We start from the raw sequence: 16,613 nt of genomic DNA on the forward strand, positions 1-16,613 counted from the left end.
TTTTGAGTTGCTTTCCTTTAACAAAGCAGATCCAAGAACCTGTGGTATCTGCAAACCCTGAGGACGCTTGGGGTGCTTGCTGCTACACCCCTGTAAAGTTACTGAGACTTCAGAGACTTGGTACTCACTGCTTGGGCTTTAGGGGAGGATGAATTTTCTGTCTCCATCTGGCCCTGTGGTAGACCAGTGCTGAAAGAACCTGCCATCTTGGAATGACATGGCAAACTGGGAGTGATTCCTGTGTCTTTCTCATACCATAACAATGACAATGAGATGGAGTCTTCTGTTAAAAGAAGAAACAGTTTCCAGATTAGTCTGTCTGTCTATCTCTCTGTCTGCCTGTCCAGGTAACAAGGTTCTCCAGTGAGGGTTGGGGAAGGATAAATAAAGACAAAGCACCTCTCTCTCCCTCTCTCTAACTTTCTTTTTCTCCTCTGTCTCTCTCAAGTCACTCATGTGGCACCTAAAGCCTGAGGGCTACAACTAAATGAGCTTATATATCTGTCCTTGGAAGCCCCTGCCTCTTACGTGTTCTTACAACTAGGCAGACTCCATTAAGCCACTAAAGTGATTTTCCTAAAACACAGGTTTGAACATAGCATAATGCCCCCCTACTCAATAAACTTCATTGGCTCCTTATTGCCCCCAGGGAACAAATCCAAAATGTTCTGTTGGCTTTCAAAGCTCCCCATAACCTAGCTCCCTCCTATCTTTCCAGTCTTTTTACACCTTACTCCCAGACATGTATTCTCAATCCAGTGACATTGGGCTCCTGGCTATTCCATGAACAAGACACTCTATCTCTTGGCTCAGGGCATTCATTCTCTCTGGCTGTCCCCCATGCCTGGAACACTCTTCTTCCTCTGCTCCAGACCACTGACTTCTCTGGCTTCCTTTAAGTCCCATTCACCTTCTACAGAAAGTCTTCTCCAACTCTTCTTAATACCAAGGCCTTCTGTCTTAATTATTCCCTATTTATCCTGAATATGACTTGTTGTTTGCATGTTTTTTCCTCCATTCGATTATAAGCTCCTTGAGGGCAAAGACTACATACTCATTGCCTTGTTTTTATCCCCAGAGCTTTGTACTGTGCCTGACACCCAGTAGGTGCTTAATAAATCTTTATTGACTGATTGACTGATTGGTCTTGTGAGTTTGAGAAGTGTGAAAGTCCTCATTGGAAGCTTCAGTGTCCCTGAAGCAAGAGTGGCTGACAGTAGAGGAAAACTTCTGCATTGGAGTGGATGGCCATAGATCAGAGAATTGTCCCAAGCCCGTCTGGATTTCACTGGTAGCAGGTAGCCAAGTGTTGTTTGGACAGTGCTCAGGCAAACTGAAATGGAAACTGACTTATTGAAAATTCTATAAAAGTGCTTTAGGTTCTGATATGGCTTAAATTTTAACTTTCCAACTCATCCTTTAACAGAAAGTTGCTGAATCCTCTTAATTTGTACTGTGATTCTTCCATGCTTATTGTATCTTTCTATATAGGAATAAATTACCTATCCCATACCTGATTGCTATTGTATATTGATGTAATGGCAAGGGAATTTGAAGAACTTCTCTAACTCTTAATAGTGCCTAAGGGAATTTGAAGATCCTCCTTGTCCCTTAATAGGCCAAACATAATCATATGAAGCGTGTGGTGGGAGGAGTTTGCTGAATAGGTGGAGCAGGAAGGGTGGAGCAGAGCTGGGAGGAAGTTGGGAGTCAGAGCAGTTAGGACTGAGGGAGGAGAGGACACAGGCAAGCAGACAACTAGTATTGTGAGTATTCCTTTGTGGGAAGGCTTTGGGATAGTGTTGCTTCCTACAGTGACAAAGTGTATTAACTTCTTTGTTACTATGATGGATTCGGTTTTCTGTTGTGGGATTTGGCTTTCTGGTATCAGAATAAATGTTTTGCTTTTTGTCTTCTATATGGAGAGTCTGTTATATTTTGTGATTCAGAACTATGCTAGCATATTCATAGTCATCATCGGTGCTGTGAATATCAAATCAGTGCTAATTTGAATACCATTTTTTAAAATTTCCCTCTTTTTGAAGGAAACCCTAGATTTGAGCCATAATTTTTACTATAATTGACATCATCCCTGGGACACAGGAGAGGAAACTTGTTTTTCTGGTTGTTGTTGTTTTTCCCAGGGAGGAAGGCAGGGCAATTGGGGTTAAGTGACTTGCCCAAGGTCACACAGCTAGTAAGTGTTAAGTGTCTGAGGCCAGATTTGAACTCAAGTCCTCCTGACTCTAAGGCCAATGCTCTATTCACAGTGCCATCTATCTGCCCCTGAGGAGACTTGTTAATGAACTAAGGAATATGAAAAAAAAGTTTCTTCCCCTTATAGTGGACAAAGGTCAAGGCCCAGCTAGGGTGCAGTGAATAGAAAACCAGCCCTAGAGTCAGTAGTACCTGAATTCAAATCCAGCCTCAGACAATTTACTAGTTGTGTGATCCTGGGCATGTCATTTAACGCTGATTGCCTCAAAAAAAAAAAAAAAAGAGGTCAATCTTTCCCAGCACTGAACCTAGTCCACAAACCAAAATAGCTGGGTATAGGACAAGGGGACAACCCTTAGCCCCTGTGGACTGAGGCCAGGAGTTTCTTCCTGCTAGACATCTGAGAGGAAAGTCCCCTGATTGGCACTCATAGAAGGGAAACAGCAAGGTAAAGTAAAAAGAATACTGAATTTAGAATCAGAGGACCTGAATTCAAATCCTCCCTCTGCTGCTTGTTATCTGGGTGACCTCAGGAAAGTCCAACTTCTCTTGGCCTGAGTTTCCTCAGCTATAAAATGAATTATAGAAAGGGGTGAACTAAATGGCTTCTGGGGTTCCTTCTAGTTGTAGAACTAGGAATGCCTTGAGCCAACTCAGTGGATAAAGGGTGGATTTTGAAGCAACAGACAAGAATCCCCATCAGTAGGGGGTAGTGCCTAATGGCAGCTAGGTGCCACAGCAGATGGAGTGACAGGCCTAGTAAGGAAGATTTATCTTCATGAATTCAAATGTGTCCTCAGACACTTCCTAGCTGTGTGACCCTGGACAAGTCACTTAATCCTGCTTGCCTCAGTTTCCTTATCTGTAAAAAATAAGGAGAATGAGGATAGTACTGTCAAGGTCAAGGCGCAGTGGTGGCCTGGGATAGACAGATCAAATACACTTGCAACCTACAACACTCCCAAGTGTGGCCTGACATAGATCAGAATGTAATTGGGAAATAATTAACAAAATAAACAAAAATACAATAAAATATAGATAATACTAATATGCAGTTTTCTTTTTTCTTTTTTGCCTTTTGGAGGGCAATTGGGGTTAAGTAACTTGCCCAAGGTTACACAGCTACTTGTTGGTTTGTTTGTTTTTTTGTTCGTGGGTGTTAAGTGTCTGAGGCAGAACCAAACTCTGGTCCTCCTGACTCAGGGGCCAGCACTTTATTCACTGCACCACCTAGCCGCCCTTAATATGCAGTTTTCTAATATGACCCACAGGGACCTTTATGTGCAATGTGGTGATAGGGGCAAGTTCTCTGTCTTCTAATATGGAATCTTTGGAAGTCAGAGCCCCAGGAGTCAGTCATAAGCCATGGACTGATCCAACCTTATTCTTTCTTTTAAATTTCCTCTTTCACACCTACCCTTCAGCTTCTGCTTTGTGATCGTTAGTGGGGTCTAGAGAATATATTCAAGTATCTTTTTGTTGGTTTAAAAGGAAGGACCACAACAAGCTATGCAGCTCTATTTTGAGTCTGAGGGCCTGTAAGATGGGGCCCTGTGGGTGTTTCAGACACATGGTTTGACTTGAGAAAAGAATCCAATGAATGAAAGTTTAATAGTGTTGTTAAGTAGCTTGAAATATGCTTTCCCTTGGAGTGTCCTGTGACTGTACCAAGTATGAGAAGAGGAAGTCCCTAAACCACTGACTCTATTGCTTTTGCAGATAGAAATGCTACTACCAAATGCATGGCATTCTTGGCTTTCTTATGCATGTGAGACTTATTTAATGTTATATGAGCAAAGTGAAATTTTCACTGAAGCCTTTATACCTGAATTTCAGAATAAAAAACCTGCTTCATACGGATATGAACCTTTGTCCCAGATGACAGTAGTAACAAATCAGAAAGTGTAACTGATACTTCAATAATAAGAATTTAAAGACTTTAGGGCCAAAAATAAACAAAGTTGTCAAGCCTGGCTGGATTACCTACTCTGCCACAGGGGAAGTATTAGGAACAGGCTTGGCCTGAACTTGAGAGCAATGGTTTAGACATGTGCTTAGTTAACATTGTCCAAGATGAAGTTTAGGATATGGCTAATTCCATGTATAAGTTCATATCTCCTAGACACCCTTCCCCCATACATATACACACATCCCAAGCTGTACAACAGATCTCCAATACATTTGTTTTTATTTTGTTCTCATGGATCAGTGTTAAAAGGAGTTCTTAGTTTTTTTCTAGTACAATTGTTTTCAACTATATTTAGGGCTACTTAAAAGACAAACACAGTAAAAATAAAAAGCACCTGGCTTCTCTAATAAAATTCCAGCTAAGCTGTTTAATGATAGCAACCTTATAGGTTAGAAAGGCTTTTGTAGGCTAGACTGGGAACTAGTTACCCCTCATTCATTCATTCAAAAATATATATATTGACCACCTACTAAGTTCTAGGTCCTGAGTGAGAGACAAAGGTATAATCTATGACTCCTAAAATTTTCCAACTTTGTCTGGATCTTTCCTTTGACCCCATTACAATCTACTTTGCATCATAATTACTTGTATGTGTACATATGAATAATCATATGTACATATATATAACATACATGCATATATACATACATAATTATTTCACACACCCCTGTCAGTGTGTGTACTCTTTTTTTTGTTTGTTTTTTGCCTTTTGGAGGGTAATTGGGGTTAAGTAACTTGCCCAAGTTACACGGCTAGGTTTTTTGTGTGGGTGTTAAGTATCTGAGGCCAGAACCGAACTCAGGTCCTCCTGACTCCAGGGCTGGCCTTTTACTCACTGCACCACCTAGCCACCCCTAGTGTGTGTACTCTTTAAGGACAGGGATTATGCCTTCCCCATGGCAGATATCTATTGAGCAGAACAACTAACAAATTTTTTTTTTTTCCATTTTCACAAATTTCTTCTTTTTTTTTACATTTATTTATTTATTTATAGTTTTCAACATTCATTTCCATAAGATTTTGAGTTATAAATTTTCTCCCCATCTCTCCCTTACCTCCACCCCAAGACAGCAAACCTACTGAATACCCCTTCCTCCAATATGCCCTCCCTTATGCCCTCCCTTATATTCCCCCCATTCTCCCCTTACTTTCTTGTAGGGCAAGATGGATTTCTATACCCCATTGCCTGTATATCTTATTTCCCGGTTGCATGTAAAAACCATTTTTTTTAACATTTCTTTTTAAAACTTTGAGTTCCAGATTTCTCTCCCTTCTCCCCTCCTCACCTACCCACACTGGGAAGACAAGTAATTCAATATAGGTTGTACATGTGTAGTTACACAAAACATTTCCGTAGTAGTTATAATGTGAAAGACTAACTATATTTTCCTCCATCCTATCCTGTCCCCTATTTATTCTATTTTCTCCTTTGACCCTGTCCCTTTTCAAAAGTATTTGCTTCTAACTACCCTCTCCCCCAATCAGCCCTCCTTTCTATCATCCCCCCTCTTTTCCCCTTCCTCCCTACTTTCCTGTGGGACAAGATACCTAATTGAGTGTGTATGTTATTCCCTCCTTAAGCCAAATCCAATGACAGTAAGGTTGACTCATTCCCTTTCACCTTCCTGCTCTTCCCCTCCATTGTAACAGCCTTCTCCTGCCTCCTTTATGTGAGATATTCTACCCCATTCTATCTCTCCCCCTCTCATTCTCCCAATATATTCCTCTCTCACCTCTTAATTTTATGTTTTATATCATCCCTTCACATTCAACTCATCTTGTACCCTCTATGTATACATGTACACACATGTACACATACAAACATACATATAGACTCATACACCCACCCATACATACATATATACATATGTATACATATATATTCCCTTCAACTATCCTTGTACTGAGAAAAGTCTCATGAGTTATAAATATTGTCTTTCCATGTAGGAATGTAAATAGTTCAACTTTAATAAGTTCCTTATGATTTCTCCATCCTGTTTACCTTTCCATGTTTCTCTTAATTCTTGTATTTGAAAGTCAAATTTTCTGTTCAGCTTTGGTCTTTTCATCAAGAATGCTTGAAAGTCCTCTATTTCATTGAATATTCATATTTTCCCCCAAAGTATTATATTCAGTTTTGCTGGGTAGGTAATTCTTGGTTTTAATCCTAGCTCCTTTGACCTCCAGAATATCATATTCCAAACTCTTCAATCCCTTAATGTAGAAGCTGCTAGATCCTGTGTTATCCTGATTGTGTTTCCACAGTTCTCAAATTGTTTCTTCCTGACTGCTTGTAATATTTTCTCCTTGACCTGCAAACTCTGGAATTTGGCTATAATATTCCTTGGAGTTTTATTTTTGGGGTCTTTTTCAAGAAGCAATCAGTGAATTCTTTTAATTTCTATTTTGCCCTCTGGTTCTAGAATATCAGGGCAGTTTCCTTGATAATTTCTTGAAAGATAATGTCTAGGCTTTTTTTTTTATTATGGTTTTCAGGTAGTCCAATAATTTTTAAATTATCTCTCCTGGATCTATTTTCCACGTCAGTGGTTTTTCCAATGAGATATTTCACATTGCCTTCTATTTTTTCATTCCTTTGGATCTGTTTTATAGTATCTTGATTTCTCATAAAGTCATCAATTTCCATTTGCTGCAATCTAATTTTGAAGCAATTATTCTCTTCAGTGAGCTTTTGAAATTCCTTTTCCATCTGGCCAATTCTGCTTTTTAAGGCATTCTTCTCTTCATTGGCTTTTTGGGCCTCTTTTGCCATTTGAGTTAGACTTTTTTAAGGTGTTATTTTCTTCAGTATTTGGGGGGGAGGTCTCCTTTTACAGGCTATTGACTTGTTTTTCATGATTTTCTTTTATCATTCTCATTTCTCTTCCCAATTTTTCCTCCACTTCTCTTACTTGATTTTCAAAATCCTTCTTGGGCTCCTCCATGGCCTGCAACCAGTTCACATTTTTCTTGGAGGCTTTTGATGCAGGAGTCTTGACTTTGTTGTCTTCTTCTGGTTCGATGTTTTGATTGATTTTGTCACCAAAAAAGGATTCTATAGTTTGACTTTGCTTCCTCTGTTTGCTCATCTTCCCAGTCAATTACTTGACGTTTAAGCTCTTTGCCAAGATAGAACTCTGCTTCCAGAGTGGAGAGAGCTGTGTCCAAAATTTCTGAAGTTTTGCAGAGCTTCTTCTAGGCACCTGCCTCAGAACTGTGAGGATGACTGCCTCTACACAGCCTCAACAAGCTCTGCCACGCCAGTGCTTCTTACCCCAGGACCACCACCCAAGACAGAGACCCAGATCTAAGCAGGGTAAAGCAAGAGAATCCTGCCTCAGTGCCAGTGAAGAGATTCCTGCAAATGCCTCTGGTCAGCCACCTGGTCCCCCCATGATTTGTGGGTCAGGAGCTCCAGAAGTAGCCGCTGCAGGAACAGCTGCAGCCACTGCCACTTCCACTGCCCTGGAGGTAGGGGCCAGACCATACTCTTCTCCCACCCAGTTCTGACAAAGTTCCCCACTGATCTTTTACTTTCTTTTTGGTGTTTATGGGTTGAGAAGTCTGGAAACTGCCACAGCTGCCAGTGATTCACTCTCCTGAAGTCTGTTCAGGACAGTCTGTGCCTAGGTCTGTGCTAGTGTGGCCTACAGGGGACTGTGCTCTGCTCCCAGCCCAGTGTGACAGACCCTTCCTGTTGATCTGCCAGGTGGCCTTCAGCAGATTTGTTTCTCTCTGTCACTCTGTGGGTTCTGTAGCTCTAAAATTAACTTAGAGTCATTTTTTACCGGTATTGGAGGTGGTTGGAGAAGGAACTAAAGCAGGTTCTTGTTTTTACTCCTCCATCTTGGCTCTGCCCTCCAAACTAAGAAATTCTTGACATGTCTTAATGATTATTTCATCCTTCATCCTTTAAAGGACTTTGAAAAAGAAAAAATTATCTTCTAGAAGTGAGTCTCACTAACAGGGAACTAGTAGCTAGGGTCACACAGCTAGTAAGTGTCTTAAGGCCAAATTTGAACTCAGGTCTTCCTGACTCCAGTTCTGATGCTTTATCCACTGAGCCACCTAGCTGCCCCCACCAAAAAATGTAATACTAAAATGAAATCCAAATTGCTAATGCATTGCTGGTGGAGTTGTGAACTGATCCAGCCTTTCTGGAGAGCAATCTGGAATTATGCTCAAATAAATAATTTCATATCCTTTGACCCAGAAATACCACTCCTAGGGTTATATCCCAAAGAGACCACAGAAATGGGAGGAAGACCCATATGTACAAAAATGTTTATAGCAGCTCTTTTTGTGGTAGCAAAGAATTGGAAATTAAGGGGGTACCCATCAACTGGGGAATGGCTGAACAAGTTGTGGTATATGCATGTTATGGAATATTATTGTGCTATAAGAAACAAGGAGCAGATGGACTTCATATTTACCTGGAGAGGCTTATATGAACTGATGCTGAGTGAGAAGAGTAGAACCAGGAGAAATTTGTACACAATTACAGACACAATGTATGTGTGATGACCAACTTTGATAGGTTCGACTCTTCTCAGCAATGCAGTGATATAAGTCAGTCCCAAAAGACTCATGATGGAGAGAAATGTGTGCATCCAGAGAAAGAACTAGAAAGAACTGAGTTTATATCCAGATGGAAGCAAAATACCCGATCTTTTTCCTTTTCTTGTTTGGTTTTATGTCCTCTTTACCATTTTTCATTCCATCTGATACAATCTGTCTTTATAACCTGACTAATGTATAATGTGAAAGTATTTACAGATCCTATACTTGACTATATGCCGCCATGGAGGAGAGGGGAGGAAGGGGGACAAAATGTTAAACTCAAGGAATTGTGGAATTGAATCCTGTAAACTAAAAGTAAACAAACAAGTTAATTTAAAAAAAATTTTTTTTAATTAAAAAAAACAGTAAAATGAAATCATCAAAAGCAAAACAAAGTTCTTAATGCTGAAGAGGGAAAAAATACATATGGCTTATATGGCCTCTTAGACAACTGGGAAATAGCTGAACAAATTGTGTTATGGGAATGGATTAGAATTTTAGTACACAGTAAGAAATGACAAAAGAGGGTTTCAGAGAATTCTGAGTAGTATAAACCGAAACAAGGTGAAATGAATAAAACAATTTATACAAGGAGAACAACATTGTAAAGAAAAACTATTTTAAAAGACTTAAGAACTCTGATCAATGTTATGACACATCTCTAGAGGATGTAGATGGAAGCATGTTATCTACCTCCTGACAAAAAGGTGATGGACACAAAATACAAAAACATACAATTTTTGACATAACCACAGCATGGATTCATTTGCTCATTGGTCCTTGGAAAAAAGCACACATTCTGTTGCCTTCACTTTTACTCTCCTGGGATAGCTGACATCACATGACTCTTTATTTGTTATGATGGGTTTTTTTATTCTTTCTCTCTCAGGTTTTAATCAGGGAAGGAGAGGGTTCCTTTAAGAGGAATTTAATTTAGTAATTAAATTTAACAATTATGTTACTAAGAAAAAGAATGGCCATTGGAACAGTTGTTTTTTTTTTTTAATACACAGAAGAAAAGAGGAGGAACCAACAAGATGAGCAGTTTTGAAAGTAAAGTGTAGAATTTAATCATATGCTTTTTTTTTAATCAAGGCTGATGAAATGGAGATTCATAGTTTCATACAGAATATTCTTTGTGTATTCTGCTGCATTTTTTTAATGTTTAAGAATTAAATTTTTTTTTTGCTTTTTTTTGGAGGGGCATTGGAGTTAAGTGACTTGCCCAAGGTCACACAGTTAGTTTTGTGTGTGTTAAATGTCTGAGGCTAGATTTGAACTCAGGTCCTTCTAACCCCAGGGCTCTATTCACTGTACCACCTACCTACCCCCTAAAATTTAATATTTTTTTTAAATTGAGAAAGATAAAAAGATTAAAAAGAGTTTGGGTGGTCAAGAGCCTTTAGATCATTTCATGTGAAGATCAGATGAAGGAGTTAGGGATGGCTCCTCTAAAGAAGAGAAGCCTCAGAGAAAACACTGTAGCTGCTTCATAGTATGTAATGGCTTATGAAGTAGCAGGGTCATTAATTAGTCAGTCATATTCTGTTTGGCCCTAATGGGCACAACTAGGAACAATGGGTGGAAGTTTCACAAAGGCAAATTTAAGATTTAAATAAGGAAAACTTATACATTTTTCTATAATGTCTCATAATAGCATGGTGATAACCTTGAGTCCCTGAAGGTTGTCAGCTATCCCAGAAGAGTAAAAGTGAAGGCAACAGAATGTGTGCTTTTTTCCAAGGACCAATGAGCAAAGCATGGAGAGGATCATCACCAATTGGGAGGTCACTTGTTGATGAAATCTTTGACCCCAAGCAACCTTTGAAACAAAGAAAATAAATAAAATGACCATCAGTATAATGGATGACCCATTGCAACGTCAGAAGAAAAGGAGGAAGCCATACCTCCCCCCTTCATTGGGCAGACCAAATGGTGGCAAACTTGTCAGAAGACACTAACAAATTTTACTGGATAGGCAAGCATGGATGGGATGGGTAGGGGTCTGCATCACTGAAGGGAATATCCACATCAACAAGATGAGGTACTTATTTTAATATTGAGACTATAAGGGGGGAAAAAACCTCCCAACAAGCAGTACTATTCAGAAGTAGAATGGGATGCCTTGGGAGATAGTGGGTTTTCCCCCTTTTTGGATATCTTCAGCTAACAACTAGATGACCATTTGGCAGGCTGTAGCAGAGGAAACATTTGTTCCAGTAGGGGTTAGACTAGATGGCCTCTGAGGTCTCTTTATTTATTTATTTGATTAGGCAATCAGGATTAAGTGACTTACACATCTAATTTGTAAGTCACACATTTAATAAATATCTGAGGCTGAATTTTAACTCAGGCACCACTAACCCACCAAGTTCAATCGGTTCACACCATTAAGAAAAATCATAACTATATCAATTCAAGGGAAAGGTCAAATCCTCAGAAGGAGTAAGGTGTTTTCTATGAGAGGCATCTTCTATGGGATCAACATAATCAATCAAATATTAAGTGCACATTGGTACTGTACTAGGCACTGGGGATACAAGTAAAAAAATGAAGTAATCCCTACATGAGAGGAGCTCACAGAATGGTAAAGACTTACATTCTAAGCAATAGGACTAGCAATTTCTGCTTTTCTTTGCCCAGTAATCTACATTTTTGCTTTTGTCAAAAGTAGGAAATGGAAGCTAGAGTCTAGCAAGTGGGTTGAGTAGCATTTCTGAAAGTCTTAAGTTTTCACTTCAAAATACTAACTTGGGTAGAAATTTTTTTCTTTTAGGTCTACTCATTGAAGTTAAGTGGAATAAAATAGTATGATTTCAAACACCTCAGTATTTTTAGTATGGAATGTTGAATGAACTTTCTTTAGTAGAATAAGAAATTTGGACATCTTTATAGGCTGGAGAAGGCGTAAGCTTCCGAACCTGGGCCTGAGCTAAGGATCTATGTAAATTGATAACTTCGGTGAGTGAGAGATAAACATTAGACCTTTAATTATCAGATAAGCTTCTCCATGTTACACCACACCTGTTCTCCCCCTTATCTACTCAATGGAAGGGGAGAAAAGTCAGTTTATGTGCATACCCTTTGATCCAGCAATACCACTACTAGGCCTATATCCCAAAGATATCATAAAAAAAGGGAAAAGGGCCCACATGTACAAAAATATTTCTAACAGCTTTTTGTTGTGACAAAGAATTGGAAATTGTGGGAATGCCGATCAGTTGGGGAATGGCTGAATATGGTGGTATGTGAATGTAATGGAATACTATTGTTCTATAAGAAATGATGAGCAGGAGGATTTCAGAAAAACCTGGAAAGATTTACATGAACTGATGCTGAGTGAAGTGAGGAAAACATTGTACACAGTAACAGCAACATAGTTCAATGACCAACTATAATTGACTTAGCTCTACTCAGCAAAACAATGATCCAAGACAATTCCAAAAGATTCATGATGCAAAATGCTATCCACATCCAGAGAAAAAACTATGAAGTCTGAATGAAGATTGAAGTAGACTATTTTTTCTTTTTTTTTCTCATGGTTTTTCCCTTTTCTTGTGGTTCTTCTATAACAACATGACTAATGTGGAAATACGTTTCCATGATTGTACATATATAACCTATATCAGGTTGCTTGCTGTCTTAGGGAGGAGGGAAGAAATGGAAGAAGGGAGAAAATCTTACAAAAATGAATATTGAAAACTATTTTTGCATATAATTGGGAAAAAATAAAATACTATAGGAGGGGGGGAAACATTTCAAAGTAAAAAAAAAGAAAGAAGAGAAAAGAAAAAAGTCAGTTTACCAAAAGCAAGTACCCCACAGACAAATTCTTCCTTCCCATCCCGCAGTTGCCAAAAAAGAAAAAAAAATGTTAAAAATCTGAAAATCTTGTAAAAATATAGAGGAGCAAGCCATTAATTCTATTTAAACACTAACAAGGAAACCTACTCATAAATAGAGCAGGTATCCTATGAATGGTATAGCATATAGGTATCTTCTGTACATCTAAAAATAGGTTCATACCTCCAAATCAACTGTAAAAATATATTCAATCAATTGAAAGTAGGTGTCAAATGCCTACTCTGTGTCAAGCTTTTGTTCTGAGGGAGACAACACACACATGTATGTACATATGTGTATAAATACAAGTTCGTTTAAGGAGGGAGATTGCTAGCAGTTTGTGGGCAAAGAGAGAAGGTATTAACAAAGGCTTCCTGTCAAACATAATGTTTGAGTCGAGTCTAGAAGTAAGGGATTCTACTAGGCTGAGAGAGGAGGTAGTACATTCCAGGAATGATGGACAGCCAATACAAAGTCATAGAGGTAGGAAATGAAGCCCCACGTTTGAAAAACAGAAAAGTTAGTTCTGTTAGACTGGAAAGATAGATTGTGGCCCAATTATAAAGAGCTTTAAAAGACAAATGAAAGGGTCTATAAGAAGGAGAGAGTGGCCATATCAGATCAGTTGATTTCCCTCCCCACCCCACCCCACTACAAGCCCAGAAGATGAAATCACAGAAGATAAAGGGATAGTTAATTTTTTTTTAAGATATTAATTTATAGGAAGTCCAAAGAAGCATTTTCACTTTTTGGTCTCTTTACTCGGAGGAAAGTTTTTCTTGATGGAATTACAGGGTAATTGGACAAAAATAAGCCATGCCTCTGGTAGGCTTTAGGAAGTCACCTTGCCAGCCAAGTAGTCAGAAAATAACACTGAGAACCATGACCTCTTTGGAGAAGAGAAGAGTAGCAGTTCAACTCCAAGGAAGGGAGGAAGAGAATAAGCATTTATATAGCACCTACTGTATATGGCATTGTGCTAAGCATTTTTTAAAAAAACTAACATATCTCATTTGATCCTCATAATTCTTCAAGGTAGATTCTATTATCCCTACTTTACAATTGAGGGAACCTGCAGCATATTGTGGGAATTAATGTTAATTTTTTTACTTTCATATAGATCTAGATCATACCTGAGATATTTGCAGATTGTAGACCAATAGAAGAAAATTCTGGTGGACAAGAAATCTCATAATAATCAACTACATCTACTTAACTGAGGCAGCAAGGTGTCCAAGTGGATAGAGCTCTGGGTCCAGAATCAGGAAGAACTGAATTCAAATCCAGCTTCAAACTAGAATGTGTTCTTTGTACGTTTTAGATGCTTAATAAAGATTTGTTTGACTTTAACTCACAACCAAACTGGGAGGCAGAAAAGATGAATAATATCCATATAGTTTATACCCTCAAACTTTATTACCTCTAGGTGTCTAGGTGTGTTAAAGTACTGGACTTGTGAGTAAGGAAACCTAAGTTCAAATCCTACCTCAGATACTGTGTGACCTTGGGCAAGTCATTTCATTTCAGTCTGACTCAGTTTCCTCAATTGTAAAATAGATATAATAACAAAACCTACATCACAGGTTTGTTGTAAGGATCAAATGCGATAATATTTGTGACATCTCAGCATGCCTGGTATATTTAATAAATGCTTGTTCCCTTTCCCCTTAATCCCCTAAAATGGGAGCCCCAAACCTCTCTGGGGCTTTTGGGGGGTTGTCTGATTTTTTTTTAAGCTAGCATGCTTGTCCTTGTAAGAAGAATTCAGATCTCCATTTGGAATGTCTTGGATGTTCCAAGATTCCAGTGGAGAAATTTGAGGGGTCCTAGATGTGTCAGGGACACAGAAGAATTTTTACCTAGAGTGTTGAGGGCCAGTCTCTGACCCGGTCCATACATGGGAAGACTCTGATTCAGGATTTCTCCCAAGCCCGTTCCCCGTGAAGGCTATATCTTATCTTATATCTATATCTTAAGATTGGCTCATCATCTCTTCCTGACTTGTAGGAACTTAGGACACAATAACTGAGTTTGACCCAGACATAGATGCATGCAAGGGAACCAGGATAATAATATATATGGAATTGCGTAAGACAACAAGGACATAAAAACATAGATATGCTAAATGTACAAGAACAGTAAATATTTTTGCATGTATTCCTAAGAGATAATTGCTTTGCATTCATTATATAAACCCTGCCCTCTGATCAATAAATCTGAACTGCCATGACAGATCTTGCCTGGCTCGTATCCATCACTCCACACTTCTCGGTTTGGCTTGTGCCCATTTTGATGCAGTCATCACTAGAGTAGTTTGGTTTCTCAGGAGCTCTCTAGGAACCAAACTTTCTCTCTGAGGGGCAAAACTCAAATTCTTTTTATCCTCTTTCCTTTCCTTTATCATCTTTGGGCTGGGCCCAGCCTTCCCAAACACCAAGACAAGCTATAACCTATGATATGATTGTAAAATGGTTATTTATTTGTCAAATTGAACAGCCACGTATTTGGGTATGGCAAGTACATCAACTATGGTAAACCTAAAATCTTATGGAAAACTTAATTTGGGGGCTAAATATTGTACCATATGAACTTTGCTTAGAAGCTTTAGTAAAAGGGGCGGGTAGGTGGCGCAGTGAAAAGAGCACCAGCCCTGGAGTCAGGAGGACCTGAGTTCAAATCCGGCCTCAGACATTTAACACAAAAAACTAACTATGTGACCTTAGGCAAGTCACTTAACCCCAAATGCCCTACCTTCTCCCTCCAAAAAGGCAATAAATAAATAAATGAATGAATGAATAAATAAATGAATGAATGAATGACTATATAAATAAATGAATGAAGAAAGAAAGGAAGGAAGGAAGGAAGGAAGGAAGGAAGGAAGGAAGGAAGGAAGGAAGGAAGGAAGAGAGAGAGAGAGAGAGAGAGAGAGAGAGAGAGAGAGAGAGAGAGAGAGAGAGAGAAAGAAAGAGAGAGAGAAAGAGAGAAAGAAAGAAAGAAAGAAAGAAAGAAAGAAAGAAAGAAAGAAAGAAAGAAGAAGCTTTAGTAAAAGATGCTTGGGGAAAACCTTAAAAAGGATTGTGGTTGAGCCTCCTCAAGTCATAAGAAAGCTATGTTCTCTAAGGTATAACTCTCTACTAATGTATTCTGTGTCCCTGTTCTTCCCACTAATTCTGTGTGTAGTTGTGGAAGAGTGTACTATAGGTTGGTTGGTTGGTTTGGGGGAGATATTAATAACATAATCACTAGCATTTATATGGCTACTTAAGGTTTACAAAGGTTTGATATTATCTCATTTAGTCTTTGCAATAACCCTGTAAAGTAGGTGCTATTATTATCCCATTTTACAGAAGAAGAAACTGAGGCTAAAATGAAGTAACTTGCAAAGGGTAAGACAGCTAATGTCTGAGGCCAAATTCAAACTCATCTTCCTGATTCTACCAGCAGTGAGCTGCCTGCAAAGCAATGATAACTCAATCCATGAAAGCTGATAAAATCAACCAAGCACTAGTGGTTTTCAAAATTTTTGTTCTCAAAAACCCTTTACATTCTTAAAAACTGAGGAGTTCAAAGAGCTTTTGTTTCTATGGGTTAAATCTATTGATATTTACTATATTAGTTATTAAAACTGATCATTTAAAAATTATTCATTTAAAAATAACACTAAACCTATTATCTATTAACATAAATAACATATTTCTATGAAAAATAACTCTATTTTCCAAAACAAAAATGTAGTGAGAAAAATGGCATTGTTTTAAATATTTTTGCGAACTTCTTTCATGTCTGGCTTAATAGAAAACAGATGGATTCTCATATCTGCTTCTGCATTCAATCTGTTGCAATATGCTGTTTTGGTTGAAGTATGTGAAGAAAATCCGACCTCACAAAGATATGTAGTTGGAAAAAGGAAGAAATTTTTAATAGGCAAATAATGTCTTAGTATTACTATGAAAACAGTTTTGACCTTGAAAGGGTCTCAGGGATTCCCAGGGGTCCAAGGACAACATTTTAAGTTGTTTTAGTA

The 16,613-nt window shown here is 38.5% G+C and overlaps 1 long non-coding RNA gene across 1 annotated transcript in view; it reads right to left on the reverse strand.

The window, feature by feature from the left end:
* LOC138155443 (uncharacterized) overlaps nt 1-16,613 on the reverse strand; it is a 64,931-nt gene that overhangs the window by 1,687 nt on the left and 46,631 nt on the right. The window contains exon 4 of the long non-coding RNA XR_011166831.1: nt 129-283. This is a non-coding gene — a long non-coding RNA (uncharacterized lncRNA). The remainder of the gene's footprint in view (nt 1-128; nt 284-16,613) is intronic.

Source organism: Petaurus breviceps, unplaced genomic scaffold (assembly GCF_028583685.1).
Source record: "Petaurus breviceps papuanus isolate PSGF00001 unplaced genomic scaffold, PetGlider_PUasm1.0 91133, whole genome shotgun sequence".
In the NCBI taxonomy this organism is placed as follows: domain Eukaryota; kingdom Metazoa; phylum Chordata; class Mammalia; order Diprotodontia; family Petauridae; genus Petaurus; species Petaurus breviceps.